Genomic DNA, 9517 nt, shown 5'->3' on the forward strand with positions numbered 1-9517 from the left:
ATTTTCTTCTTTTTTGATTGTCAAGGGCCAAAACAGTAGCGTCCCTCGAGCCGGATTCCAACCAGCGACCTAAGGATGTCCGGCCTTCTCCACTACAGTCCTCCGCTCTACCAACTGAGCTATCGAGGGAGCCGTGCGTGTCCTCTCTCTGACGTTCACAGCCCGAGGCAGGGTGGAGTTCCTGTTCTTTGGAAAGCACAGCACTGTGTCATGTTGGATCTAACAGAGATTCCTGGGCTCGTTGTCGTTTCCTCGGCTTGCTCTCTTCAGTGGACCAAACATGTGGCCTTTGAGGATCCTGTATGTCCCTGCTGCTGCTCCTGCTTCTGTCGTAGAGCCCGGATAGCTCAGTCGGTAGAACATCAGACTTTTAATCTGAGGGTCCAGGGTTCAAGTCCCTGTTCGGGTGTTATGGTGACTCAGGTCTAAGCCCCACCCCCTGGGCTTTTGTTTGCGGCCCTCCTCATTGCAAGGGCACAGAATTCCGCATTAGCAGCGCAGAGGTCCTTGTGTGGTGTTTGTCCTGGACGGAGTCAAAGGGGCCTGGAAGACGACAGTGAAACAATGGTGGTACGTCTTTGGCATTTTTTTCCTCTTCCGTCGGCTCTTCTCGTTGCAAATTCCCAAAGCTTCAAATTAGGCAGGGCAGAGGTAATTGTGGGGTGTGTGGGCTGGGCAAAAAGAAGGGCTTTGCTCCCTTTGGCCTGTGAGAGGATAAGAGGCTTAAACTGTGGTGTGAGCACGCTCTCTCCGTGGGCGCCAGTGGTGTAGTGGTATCATGCAAGATTCCCATTCTTGCGACCCGGGTTCGATTCCCGGCTGGCGCAGCCTGGGCTCTAGCTTGTGGGCCTGGCACTGATTAATGGGTGAGGTGTGGCTCTGGCTGATTGGTGGCCCTTGCTGGGGAAATGTTTGCATATCAAAGCATCAACATATTGAGTAGGAGGAAGTGGTTACTGGATGAATGACCATCAATACAGAAGGTGCTGCTTGCTTTCTGGGGCTATACCTTGCCTCCTTTTTAACAGCTTTGTACTCAAACGTCTACTGCAATGGTGAGGCTTACAGAAAGGGTGCCGGCGATGGGCTCCACCGAGCGCCTCCTTTAGTCTCACTTGTCTTTGCGACTAGGTTTTGAGCGCACCAGCGCTGACGCAGTGTTTTGCAAAAGGAAAGCTTAGCAGACGCGAGCAGTAGAATGCAGAATTCTAAAGACGGCGACTCCGCTCTAATGTCTGACCGCCTTACGGTCCAAGCGAGAGAGAGGTTTGCTCATTTTCTTCTTTTTTGATTGTCAAGGGCCAAAACAGCAGCGTCCCTCGAGCCGGATTCGAACCAGCGACCTAAGGATTTCCGGCCTTCTCCACTACAGTCCTCCGCTCTACCAACTGAGCTATTGAGGGAGCTGTGCGTGTCCTCTCTCTGACGTTCACAGCCCGAGGCAGGGTGGAGTTCCTGTTCTTTGGAAAGCACAGCACTGTGTCATGTTGGATCTAACAGAGATTCCTGGGCTCGTTGTCGTTTCCTCGGCTTGCTCTCTTCAGTGGACCAAACATGTGGCCTTTGAGGATCCTGTATGTCCCTGCTGCTGCTCCTGCTTCTGTCGTAGAGCCCGGATAGCTCAGTCGGTAGAGCATCAGACTTTTAATCTGAGGGTCCAGGGTTCAAGTCCCTGTTCAGGTGTTATGGTGACTCAGGTCTAAGCCCCACCCCCCGGGCTTTTGTTTGCGGCCCTCCTCATTGCAAGGGCACAGAATTCCGCATTAGCAGCGCAGAGGTCCTTGTGTGGTGTTTGTCCTGGACGGAGTCAAAGGGGCCTGGAAGACGACAGTGAAACAATGGTGGTACGTCTTTGGCATTTTTTTCCTCTTCCGTCGGCTCTTCTCGTTGCAAATTCCCAAAGCTTCAAATTAGGCAGGGCAGAGGTAATTGTGGGGTGTGTGGGCTGGGCAAAAAGAAGGGCTTTGCTCCCTTTGGCCTGTGAGAGGATAAGAGGCTTAAACTGTGGTGTGAGCACGCTCTCTCCGTGGTCGCCAGTGGTGTAGTGGTATCATGCAAGATTCCCATTCTTGCGACCCGGGTTTGATTCCCGGCTGGCGCAGCCTGGGCTCTAGCTTGTGGGCCTGGCATTGATTAATGGGTGAGGTGTGGCTCTGGCTGATTGGTGGCCCCTGCTGGGGAAATGTTTGCATATCAAAGCATCAACATATTGAGTAGGAGGAAGTGGTTACTGGATGAATGACCATCAATACAGAAGGTGCTGCTTGCTTTCTGGGGCTATACCTTGCCTCCTTTTTAACAGCTTTGTACTCAAACGTCTACTGCAATGGTGAGGCTTACAGAAAGGGTGCTGGCGATGGGCTCCACCGAGCGCCTCCTTTAGTCTCACTTGTCTTTGCGACTAGGTTTTGAGCGCACCAGCGCTGACGCAGTGTTTTGCAAAAGGAAAGCTTAGCAGACGCGAGCAGTAGAATGCAGAATTCTAAAGACGGCGACTCCGCTCTAATGTCTGACCGCCTTACGGTCCAAGCGAGAGAGAGGTTTGCTCATTTTCTTCTTTTTTCATTGTCAAGGGCCAAAACAGTAGCGTCCCTCGAGCCGGATTCCAACCAGCGACCTAAGGATGTCCGGCCTTCTCCACTACAGTCCTCCGCTCTACCAACTGAGCTATCGAGGGAGCCGTGCGTGTCCTCTCTCTGACGTTCACAGCCCGAGGCAGGGTGGAGTTCCTGTTCTTTGGAAAGCACAGCACTGTGTCATGTTGGATCTAACAGAGATTCCTGGGCTCGTTGTCGTTTCCTCGGCTTGCTCTCTTCAGTGGACCAAACATGTGGCCTTTGAGGATCCTGTATGTCCCTGCTGCTGCTCCTGCTTCTGTCGTAGAGCCCGGATAGCTCAGTCGGTAGAGCATCAGACTTTTAATCTGAGGGTCCAGGGTTCAAGTCCCTGTTCGGGTGTTATGGTGACTCAGGTCTAAGCCCCACCCCCCGGGCTTTTGTTTGCGGCCCTCCTCATTGCAAGGGCACAGAATTCCGCATTAGCAGCGCAGAGGTCCTTGTGTGGTGTTTGTCCTGGACGGAGTCAAAGGGGCCTGGAAGACGACAGTGAAACAATGGTGGTACGTCTTTGGCATTTTTTTCCTCTTCCGTCGGCTCTTCTCGTTGCAAATTCCCAAAGCTTCAAATTAGGCAGGGCAGAGGTAATTGTGGGGTGTGTGGGCTGGGCAAAAAGAAGGGCTTTGCTCCCTTTGGCCTGTGAGAGGATAAGAGGCTTAAACTGTGGTGTGAGCAAGCTCTCTCCGTGGGCGCCAGTGGTGTAGTGGTATCATGCAAGATTCCCATTCTTGCGACCCGGGTTCGATTCCCGGCTGGCGCAGCCTGGGCTCTAGCTTGTGGGCCTGGCACTGATTAATGGGTGAGGTGTGGCTCTGGGTGATTGGTGGCCCCTGCTGGGGAAATGTTTGCATATCAAAGCATCAACATATTGAGTAAGAGGAAGTGGTTATTGGATGAATGACCATCAATACAGAAGTTGCTGCTTGCTTGCTTTCTGGGGCTATACCTTGCCTCCTTTTTAACAGCTTTGTACTCAAACGTCTACTGCAATGGTGAGGCTTACAGAAAGGGTGCCGGCGATGGGCTCCACCGAGCGCCTCCTTTAGTCTCACTTGTCTTTGCGACTAGGTTTTGAGCGCACCAGCGCTGACGCAGTGTTTTGCAAAAGGAAAGCTTAGCAGACGCGAGCAGTAGAATGCAGAATTCTAAAGACGGCGACTCCGCTCTAATGTCTGACCGCCTTACGGTCCAAGCGACAGAGAGGTTTGCTCATTTTCTTCTTTTTTCATTGTCAAGGGCCAAAACAGTAGCGTCCCTCGAGCCGGATTCGAACCAGCGACCTAAGGATGTCCGGCCTTCTCCACTACAGTCCTCCGCTCTACCAACTGAGCTATCGAGGGAGCCGTGCGTGTCCTCTCTCTGACGTTCACAGCCCGAGGCAGGGTGGAGTTCCTGTTCTTTGGAAAGCACAGCACTGTGTCATGTTGGATCTAACAGAGATTCCTGGGCTCGTCGTTTCCTCGGCTTGCTCTCTTCAGTGGACCAAACATGTGGCCTTTGAGGATCCTGTATGTCCCTGCTGCTGCTCCTGCTTCTGTCGTAGAGCCCGGATAGCTCAGTCGGTAGAGCATCAGACTTTTAATCTGAGGGTCCAGGGTTCAAGTCCCTGTTCGGGTGTTATGGTGACTCAGGTCTAAGCCCCACCCCCCGGGCTTTTGTTTGCGGCCCTCCTCATTGCAAGGGCACAGACTTCCGCATTAGCAGCGCAGAGGTCCTTGTGTGGTGTTTGTCCTGGACGGAGTCAAAGGGGCCTGGAAGACGACAGTGAAACAATGGTGGTACGTCTTTGGCATTTTTTTCCTCTTCCGTCGGCTCTTCTCGTTGCAAATTCCCAAAGCTTCAAATTAGGCAGGGCAGAGGTAATTGTGGGGTGTGTGGGCTGGGCAAAAAGAAGGGCTTTGCTCCGGCCTGTGAGAGGATAAGAGGCTTAAACTGTGGTGTGAGCAAGCTCTCTCCGTGGGCGCCAGTGGTGTAGTGGTATCATGCAAGATTCCCATTCTTGCGACCTGGGTTCGATTCCTGGCTGGCGCAGCCTGGGCTCTAGCTTGCGGGCTTGGGAGCAAGCACTGATTAATGGGTGAGGTGTGGCTCTGGGTGATTGGTGGCCCCTGCTGGGGAAATGTTTGCATATCAAAGCATCAACATATTGAGTAGGAGGAAGTGGTTACTGGATGAATGACCATCAATACAGAAGGTGCTGCTTGCTTTCTGGGGCTATACCTTGCCTCCTTTTTAACAGCTTTGTACTCAAACGTCTACTGCAATGGTGAGGCTTACAGAAAGGGTGCCGGCGATGGGCTCCACCGAGCGCCTCCTTTAGTCTCACTTGTCTTTGCGACTAGGTTTTGAGCGCACCAGCACTGACGCAGTGTTTTGCAAAAGGAAAGCTTAGCAGACGCGAGCAGTAGAATGCAGAATTCTAAAGACGGCGACTCCACTCTAATGTCTGACCGCCTTACGGTCCAAGCGAGAGAGAGGTTTGCTCTTTTTCTTCTTTTTTGATTGTCAAGGGCCAAAACAGTAGCGTCCCTCGAGCCGGATTCGAACCAGCGACCTAAGGATGTCCGGCCTTCTCCACTACAGTCCTCCGCTCTACCAACTGAGCTATCGAGGGAGCCGTGCGTGTCCTCTCTCTGACGTTCACAGCCCGAGGCAGGGTGGAGTTCCTGTTCTTTGGAAAGCACGGCACTGTGTCATGTTGGATCTAACAGATTCCTGGGCTCGTTGTCGTTTCCTCGGCTTGCTCTCTTCAGTGGACCAAACGTGGCCTTTGAGGATCCTGTATGTCCCTGCTGCTGCTCCTGCTTCTGTCGTAGAGCCCGGATAGCTCAGTCGGTAGAGCATCAGACTTTTAATCTGAGGGTCCAGGGTTCAAGTCCCTGTTTGGGTGTTATGGTGACTCAGGTCTAAGCCCCACCCCCCGGGCTTTTGTTTGCGGCCCTCCTCATTGCAAGGGCACAGAATTCCGCATTAGCAGCGCAGAGGTCCTTGTGTGGTGTTTGTCCTGGACGGAGTCAAAGGGGCCTGGAAGACGACAGTGAAACAATGGTGGTACGTCTTTGGCATTTTTTTCCTCTTCCGTCGGCTCTTCTCGTTGCAAATTCCCAAAGCTTCAAATTAGGCAGGGCAGAGGTAATTGTGGGGTGTGTGGGCTGGGCAAAAAGAAGGGCTTTGCTCCCTTTGGCCTGTGAGAGGATAAGAGGCTTAAACTGTGGTGTGAGCAAGCGCTCTCCGTGGGCGCCAGTGGTGTAGTGGTGTCATGCAAGATTCCCATTCTTGCGACCCGGGTTCGATTCCCGGCTGGCGCAGCCTGGGCTCTAGCTTGTGGGCTTGGGAGCAAGCACTGATTAATGGGTGAGGTGTGGCTCTGGGTGATTGGTGGCCCCTGCTGGGGAAATGTTTGCATATCAAAGCATCAACATATTGAGTAGGAGGAAGTGGTTACTGGTTGAATGACCATCAATACAGAAGGTGCTGCTTGCTTTCTGGGGCTATACCTGGCCTCCTTTGTAACAGCTTTGTACTCAAACGTCTACTGCAATGGTGAGGCTTACAGAAAGGGTGCCGGCGATGGGCTCCACCGAGCGCCTCCTTTAGTGTCACTTGTCTTTGCGACTAGGTTTTGAGCGCACCAGCACTGACGCAGTGTTTTGCAAAAGGAAAGCTTAGCAGACGCGAGCAGTAGAATGCAGAATTCTAAAGACGGCGACTCCGCTCTAATGTCTGACCGCCTTACGGTCCAAGCGAGAGAGAGGTTTGCTCATTTTCTTCTTTTTTCATTGTCAAGGGCCAAAACAATAGCGTCCCTCGAGCCGGATTCGAACCAGCGACCTAAGGATGTCCGGCCTTCTCCACTACAGTCCTCCGCTCTACCAACTGAGCTATCGAGGGAGCCGTGCGTGTCCTCTCTCTGACGTTCACAGCCCGAGGCAGGGTGGAGTTCCTGTTCTTTGGAAAGCACGGCACTGTGTCATGTTGGATCTAACAGATTCCTGGGCTCGTTGTCGTTTCCTCGGCTTGCTCTCTTCAGTGGACCAAACGTGGCCTTTGAGGATCCTGTATGTCCCTGCTGCTGCTCCTGCTTCTGTCGTAGAGCCCGGATAGCTCAGTCGGTAGAGCATCAGACTTTTAATCTGAGGGTCCAGGGTTCAAGTCCCTGTTCGGGTGTTACGGTGACTCAGGTCTAAGCCCCACCCCCCGGGCTTTTGTTTGCGGCCCTCCTCATTGCAAGGGCACAGAATTCCGCATTAGCAGCGCAGAGGTCCTTGTGTGGTGTTTGTCCTGGACGGAGTCAAAGGGGCCTGGAAGACGACAGTGAAACAATGGTGGTACGTCTTTGGCATTTTTTTCCTATTCCGTCGGCTCTTCTCGTTGCAAATTCCCAAAGCTTCAAATTAGGCAGGGCAGAGGTAATTGTGGGGTGTGTGGGCTGGGCAAAAAGAAGGGCTTTGCTCCCTTTGGCCTGTGAGAGGATAAGAGGCTTAAACTGTGGTGTGAGCACGCTCTCTCCGTGGGCGCCAGTGGTGTAGTGGTATCATGCAAGATTCCCATTTTGCGACCCGGGTTCGATTCCCGGCTGGCGCAGCCTGGGCTCTAGCTTGTGGGCCTGGCACTGATTAATGGGTGAGGTGTGGCTCTGGGTGATTGGTGGCCCCTGCTGGGGAAATGTTTGCATATCAAAGCATCAACATATTGAGTAGGAGGAAGTGGTTACTGGATGAATGACCATCAATACAGAAGGTGCTGCTTGCTTTCTGGGGCTATACCTGGCCTCCTTTTTAACAGCTTTGTACTCAAACGTCTACTGCAATGGTGAGGCTTACAGAAAGGGTGCCGGCGATGGGCTCCACCGAGCGCCTCCTTTAGTCTCACTTGTCTTTGCGACTAGGTTTTGAGCGCACCAGCACTGACGCAGTGTTTTGCAAAAGGAAAGCTTAGCAGACGCGAGCAGTAGAATGCAGAATTCTAAAGACGGCGACTCCGCTCTAATGTCTGACCGCCTTACGGTCCAAGCGAGAGAGAGGTTTGCTCATTTTCTTCTTTTTTGATTGTCAAGGGCCAAAACAGTCCCTCGAGCGTCCCTCGAGCCGGATTCGAACCAGCGACCTAAGGATGTCCGGCCTTCTCCACTACAGTCCTCCGCTCTACCAACTGAGCTATCGAGGGAGCCGTGCGTGTCCTCTCTCTGACGTTCACAGCCCGAGGCAGGGTGGAGTTCCTGTTCTTTGGAAAGCACAGCACTGTGTCATGTTGGATCTAACAGAGATTTCTGGGCTCGTTGTCGTTTCCTCGGCTTGCTCTCTTCAGTGGACCAAACATGTGGCCTTTGAGGATCCTGTATGTCCCTGCTGCTGCTCCTGCTTCTGTCGTAGAGCCCGGATAGCTCAGTCGGTAGAGCATCAGACTTTTAATCTGAGGGTCCAGGGTTCAAGTCCCTGTTCGGGTGTTATGGTGACTCAGGTCTAAGCCCCACCCCCCGGGCTTTTGTTTGCGGCCCTCCTCATTGCAAGGGCACAGACTTCCGCATTAGCAGCGCAGAGGTCCTTGTGTGGTGTTTGTCCTGGACGGAGTCAAAGGGGCCTGGAAGACGACAGTGAAACAATGGTGGTACGTCTTTGGCATTTTTTTCCTCTTCCGTCGGCTCTTCTCGTTGCAAATTCCCAAAGCTTCAAATTAGGCAGGGCAGAGGTAATTGTGGGGTGTGTGGGCTGGGCAAAAAGAAGGGCTTTGCTCCCTTTGGCCTGTGAGAGGATAAGAGGCTTAAACTGTGGTGTGACCAAGCTCTCTCTGTGGGCGCCAGTGGTGTAGTGGTATCATGCAAGATTCCCATTCTTGCGACCCGGGTTCGATTCCCGGCTGGCGCAGCCTGGGCTCTAGCTTGTGGGCCTGGCACTGATTAATGGGTGAGGTGTGGCTCTGGGTGATTGGTGGCCCCTGCTGGGGAAATGTTTGCATATCAAAGCATCAACATATTGAGTAGGAGGAAGTGGTTACTGGATGAATGACCATCAATACAGAAGGTGCTGCTTGCTTTCTGGGGCTATACCTTGCCTCCTTTTTAACAGCTTTGTACTCAAACGTCTACTGCAATGGTGAGGCTTACAGAAAGGGTGCCGGCGATGGGCTCCACCGAGCGCCTCCTTTAGTCTCACTTGTCTTTGCGACTAGGTTTTGAGCGCACCAGCGCTGACGCAGTGTTTTGCAAAAGGAAAGCTTAGCAGACGCGAGCAGTAGAATGCAGAATTCTAAAGACAGCGACTCCGCTCTAATGTCTGACAGCCTTACGGTCCAAGCGAGAGAGAGGTTTGCTCATTTTCTTCTTTTTTCATTGTCAAGGGCCAAAACAGTAGCGTCCCTCGAGCCGGATTCGAACCAGCGACCTAAGGATGTCCGGCCTTCTCCACTACAGTCCTCCGCTCTACCAACTGAGCTATCGAGGAAGCCGTGCGTGTCCTTTCTCTGACGTTCACAGCCCGAGGCAGGGTGGAGTTCCTGTTCTTTGGAAAGCACAGCACTGTGTCATGTTGGATCTAACAGAGATTCCTGGGCTCGTTGTCGTTTCCTCGGCTTGCTCTCTTCAGTGGACCAAACATGTGGCCTTTGAGGATCCTGTATGTCCCTGCTGCTGCTCCTGCTTCTGTCGTAGAGCCCGGATAGCTCAGTCGGTAGAGCATCAGATTTTAATCTGAGGGTCCAGGGTTCAACTCCCTGTTCGGGTGTTATGGTGACTCAGGTCTAAGCCCCACCCCCCGGGCTCTTGTTTGCGGCCCTCCTCATTGCAAGGGCACAGACTTCCGCATTAGCAGCGCAGAGGTCCTTGTGTGGTGTTTGTCCTGGACGGAGTCAAAGGGGCCTGGAAGACGACAGTGAAACAATGGTGGTACGTCTTTGGCATTTTTTTC

At 52.9% G+C, this 9517-nt stretch overlaps 21 non-coding genes across 21 annotated transcripts; 13 read left to right on the top strand and 8 right to left on the bottom strand.

The window, feature by feature from the left end:
• Positions 1–41: 41 nt before the first annotated feature.
• trnay-gua (transfer RNA tyrosine (anticodon GUA)) lies at positions 42–129 on the bottom strand. The gene is given in 2 exon segments: positions 42–77; positions 93–129. It is a non-coding gene; the product is annotated as a tRNA-Tyr (tRNA).
• Positions 130–336: 207 nt separating this feature from the next.
• On the top strand, positions 337–409 carry trnak-uuu (transfer RNA lysine (anticodon UUU)). Its single transcript has one exon. It is a non-coding gene; the product is annotated as a tRNA-Lys (tRNA).
• Positions 410–756: 347 nt separating this feature from the next.
• On the top strand, positions 757–827 carry trnag-ccc (transfer RNA glycine (anticodon CCC)). Its single transcript has one exon. It is a non-coding gene; the product is annotated as a tRNA-Gly (tRNA).
• Positions 828–1315: 488 nt separating this feature from the next.
• On the bottom strand, positions 1316–1403 carry trnay-gua (transfer RNA tyrosine (anticodon GUA)). Its single transcript is given in 2 exon segments — positions 1316–1351; positions 1367–1403. It is a non-coding gene; the product is annotated as a tRNA-Tyr (tRNA).
• A 207-nt stretch (positions 1404–1610) lies between these two features.
• On the top strand, positions 1611–1683 carry trnak-uuu (transfer RNA lysine (anticodon UUU)). Its single transcript has one exon. It is a non-coding gene; the product is annotated as a tRNA-Lys (tRNA).
• A 347-nt stretch (positions 1684–2030) lies between these two features.
• Positions 2031–2101, top strand: trnag-ccc (transfer RNA glycine (anticodon CCC)). The gene has a single exon. It is a non-coding gene; the product is annotated as a tRNA-Gly (tRNA).
• Positions 2102–2589: 488 nt separating this feature from the next.
• Positions 2590–2677, bottom strand: trnay-gua (transfer RNA tyrosine (anticodon GUA)). Its single transcript is given in 2 exon segments — positions 2590–2625; positions 2641–2677. It is a non-coding gene; the product is annotated as a tRNA-Tyr (tRNA).
• Positions 2678–2884: 207 nt separating this feature from the next.
• Positions 2885–2957, top strand: trnak-uuu (transfer RNA lysine (anticodon UUU)). The gene has a single exon. It is a non-coding gene; the product is annotated as a tRNA-Lys (tRNA).
• Positions 2958–3304: 347 nt separating this feature from the next.
• Positions 3305–3375, top strand: trnag-ccc (transfer RNA glycine (anticodon CCC)). The gene has a single exon. It is a non-coding gene; the product is annotated as a tRNA-Gly (tRNA).
• A 492-nt stretch (positions 3376–3867) lies between these two features.
• Positions 3868–3955, bottom strand: trnay-gua (transfer RNA tyrosine (anticodon GUA)). Its single transcript is given in 2 exon segments — positions 3868–3903; positions 3919–3955. It is a non-coding gene; the product is annotated as a tRNA-Tyr (tRNA).
• Positions 3956–4159: 204 nt separating this feature from the next.
• Positions 4160–4232, top strand: trnak-uuu (transfer RNA lysine (anticodon UUU)). The gene has a single exon. It is a non-coding gene; the product is annotated as a tRNA-Lys (tRNA).
• Positions 4233–4575: 343 nt separating this feature from the next.
• On the top strand, positions 4576–4646 carry trnag-ccc (transfer RNA glycine (anticodon CCC)). Its single transcript has one exon. It is a non-coding gene; the product is annotated as a tRNA-Gly (tRNA).
• Positions 4647–5141: 495 nt separating this feature from the next.
• On the bottom strand, positions 5142–5229 carry trnay-gua (transfer RNA tyrosine (anticodon GUA)). Its single transcript is given in 2 exon segments — positions 5142–5177; positions 5193–5229. It is a non-coding gene; the product is annotated as a tRNA-Tyr (tRNA).
• Positions 5230–5432: 203 nt separating this feature from the next.
• trnak-uuu (transfer RNA lysine (anticodon UUU)) lies at positions 5433–5505 on the top strand. The gene has a single exon. It is a non-coding gene; the product is annotated as a tRNA-Lys (tRNA).
• Positions 5506–5852: 347 nt separating this feature from the next.
• On the top strand, positions 5853–5923 carry trnag-ccc (transfer RNA glycine (anticodon CCC)). Its single transcript has one exon. It is a non-coding gene; the product is annotated as a tRNA-Gly (tRNA).
• Positions 5924–6418: 495 nt separating this feature from the next.
• On the bottom strand, positions 6419–6506 carry trnay-gua (transfer RNA tyrosine (anticodon GUA)). Its single transcript is given in 2 exon segments — positions 6419–6454; positions 6470–6506. It is a non-coding gene; the product is annotated as a tRNA-Tyr (tRNA).
• Positions 6507–6709: 203 nt separating this feature from the next.
• trnak-uuu (transfer RNA lysine (anticodon UUU)) lies at positions 6710–6782 on the top strand. The gene has a single exon. It is a non-coding gene; the product is annotated as a tRNA-Lys (tRNA).
• A 911-nt stretch (positions 6783–7693) lies between these two features.
• Positions 7694–7781, bottom strand: trnay-gua (transfer RNA tyrosine (anticodon GUA)). The gene is given in 2 exon segments: positions 7694–7729; positions 7745–7781. It is a non-coding gene; the product is annotated as a tRNA-Tyr (tRNA).
• A 207-nt stretch (positions 7782–7988) lies between these two features.
• On the top strand, positions 7989–8061 carry trnak-uuu (transfer RNA lysine (anticodon UUU)). Its single transcript has one exon. It is a non-coding gene; the product is annotated as a tRNA-Lys (tRNA).
• A 347-nt stretch (positions 8062–8408) lies between these two features.
• On the top strand, positions 8409–8479 carry trnag-ccc (transfer RNA glycine (anticodon CCC)). The gene has a single exon. It is a non-coding gene; the product is annotated as a tRNA-Gly (tRNA).
• A 488-nt stretch (positions 8480–8967) lies between these two features.
• Positions 8968–9055, bottom strand: trnay-gua (transfer RNA tyrosine (anticodon GUA)). Its single transcript is given in 2 exon segments — positions 8968–9003; positions 9019–9055. It is a non-coding gene; the product is annotated as a tRNA-Tyr (tRNA).
• Between the last annotated feature and the right edge of the window lie 462 nt (positions 9056–9517).

Source organism: Lepisosteus oculatus, chromosome 6, assembly GCF_040954835.1.
Source record: "Lepisosteus oculatus isolate fLepOcu1 chromosome 6, fLepOcu1.hap2, whole genome shotgun sequence".
Taxonomy (NCBI): Eukaryota; Metazoa; Chordata; class Actinopteri; order Semionotiformes; family Lepisosteidae; genus Lepisosteus; species Lepisosteus oculatus.